The 2,640-nt window shown below is 47.8% G+C and overlaps 1 long non-coding RNA gene across 1 annotated transcript; it reads right to left on the bottom strand.

Annotated features, from left to right (window-relative positions):
• Positions 1-1,700: 1,700 nt before the first annotated feature.
• Positions 1,701-2,640, bottom strand: LOC119348158. The gene is made up of 2 exons (XR_005168758.1): positions 2,552-2,640; positions 1,701-2,469 (listed from the first exon to the last, which is right to left on the bottom strand). It is a non-coding gene; the product is annotated as an uncharacterized LOC119348158 (long non-coding RNA).

Raw genomic sequence — 2,640 nt, forward strand, 5'->3', positions numbered from 1 at the left:
GGGACCTAACCTCACAAGCTCCCCTATGACGCGTAAACTGGAGGAACATCACACGTCGGAGAAGGAGCCACAGGACCAAGATACGAAGTATCATTGTGTACCCCGTCATAAGACGCCTTCAAAGACCACATGTATAGCATCAAGACATAACCGGGTCCATCACTTCATAAGAGCAACGACCAGACGATCCAGTAGCCTCACCTATGTCCCTAGTTAGATGACCATGACTCGGGGAAACTTTATTCCTGATCCAAACTGCACCACTATCGCCACCACAACACTGTCGCTAAGGAACCAAACTCTAACCTTAAACGACCTAACTACAATGCCGCACCACAGATCTAGGGTTCCCATGCAATCTCGCCGCCGAAGCGGCAGGCGGAGGAGGAGGGACATGTGGCCGTGCCGGTTTATTAATACGCAAAGATTTTATGAACATTAGGTAGGTGTTTGGTTCGTGCTTTTGTATCATAACCTGATTACAGTGTTAACGGATACCCCCAAATCTTGTTTGTTTTGGTTGCTCCGTAATCCCATAACATGGTATTAGATCCCAGCCTAGTACAAATCTGTTATCGGTCGAATTGTACGTAACGAAAGCCGCTACAGCCCGTCTCCCTCCTCGCTATATCCTCTGTGATTTTCTCTGGCTAAAGCGTTGCTGCCGCTACCAGCCATCCATGCCGTCGCCGCAACCAGTCGCCGTCGTTGCAACCGCTGTCGGCGCCGCCGTCACTGCCGTTGTTCGCTCTCAGGCCCTAGACACGAACGATGTTGTCCAAGGTATTCATTAACGTTACAACGTAGGTAGTCAAACAAAGTACTCCCTTCGTCTCAAAATAAGTGTCTTACAAAATGATATGATTTTTGCCCATACCGTTTACATTAACGGTGTAACCCAATTACATTTGCGTTTGCGTTACCGATCTGCAACCAAAAACTTCCTACTAGTAACAAACATCTACTGTTTCTGTAGCTTAACTATAAGTCGTCGGTCAAAAATCACCGCAGGTACGTCCAAGTCGCCATGCGCCAAAAGGCTCAGTGAAGATGCATATAGCTTTCGGCGCTTTGTCGGCAGGTCAATACGAGGCCTACTTTGAGGTGCAAAAGGGTCAAAATCCGCGACCTAACTTATGTCCACTGCTACAAGCCCAACTCTTTGAAAAAAACAGTCCCGGGAATCCGGCGTTTTCATTCCGCACATCTGCCGTTTGGGACCTCATAATCTATGCCATTTGGGATGATAATCTAGGAGGTCGGAGACGTTGACATGCCAAAACAAGGGCGAGTCGATGACATATGGCATCAAAGTCCCTGCCGGTGCCAAATCGCAGGTGTGGGTGCAAGGGCCTTGGGATCGACGACATTAGGAATATGGGATCGTAATCTATAGGAGACTGGGAGGTTGGGGACGTTGACATGCCTGCGTATGGTCAGTCCAGATGCGGGCATCAAAGTCCACGCCAGGCCTGGAGATGCTGCCAGTGCCATGGCTGCACGGTGCAATTCTCAATCATGACATTTGGAACAAACATATAGATGGAGGTGGCATTAAAATGGAATCCATCACGTTTTCAACGCATAATAGTAGGACATCACCGCATGGCAGCTCGGTTTTCTCAGAAAAACAAGTGCCATATGGAAGGAAGCTGAAACTGCAAACAATTTAAACATCAAGTTGCTATGCTCTACCAGGATTCATGAAACCGGCAACGTTTCGTCTCAAAGGTCACAGGCTAAGGTAAGCACACCCACACGCATACTCATCAACCGAGCAGTCAAATTCTGTGTACATTCGGGCCTACATATGCTGCTGCTGTTGTACAGAGATAATTCATGTGCAGATGGATGGCCTACGTTAACTACACAAGTCAATTTGTCAACTACAGATGTCAGTCAGTGACAACCCCCCTACTACCCCCTCCCTCTTCTTTCATCATCCACCAGATGTAGCTACTTGTTCTCTGTTACAAGACTAAACTAATGACTGCAGAGATGACAAACGTACAGAGCATATTCCACAAAATCTGCCCTCGGATAACTTAATTAGTGGATGAATTCACCCATGCCGCCACGTCATTTGAGTGGCATCAGCTCAGGGGGTAAAACCTTCTGGCTGGAAGCTCAAATCACACTGCAGGGCTCGGTGCACACCATTTTATAACCTCCGCCCGTCCGTGCCCCATTGGCTGTGTGATGAGATGGTAACACTGGCCAGCCCCGCTTGCTGCAATCTGCTTCTCGGACGCTGGGCAAGAAACCATGTTCCCTGGCCATGGAGGAAGGAGCCACTTCGATACGCTGCTGCTATCCACCAACAGGCCCTTGTACTACAACATCCTGACTCCGTTGCTTCTTTTTGGAGGAGCCACGGCGAGTATAAACAAGTCTCTTTGGAGGGTGTTGTTTCTGCGACACAGCTTGGTCAGATGTGATAGCGGGCTCCTTTTTAGCTGTTTCCTCATGCTGCAACGTCATATAGTTCAAATATCAGCAATGAGGGGATGTAACAGAATATAAATCAACTGCGGAAAAAAAAATACTGAACCTTTTTATCTGCTGACTTTGTTTCTCCGTCTTCTGATTTCTGCAAGGCATTATCTGTTGACTTTGTTTCTCCGTCTTCTGATTTCTGCA

The sequence above is a fragment of the Triticum dicoccoides genome, unplaced genomic scaffold (genome assembly GCF_002162155.2).
Source record: "Triticum dicoccoides isolate Atlit2015 ecotype Zavitan unplaced genomic scaffold, WEW_v2.0 scaffold87219, whole genome shotgun sequence".
Taxonomy (NCBI): domain Eukaryota; kingdom Viridiplantae; phylum Streptophyta; class Magnoliopsida; order Poales; family Poaceae; genus Triticum; species Triticum dicoccoides.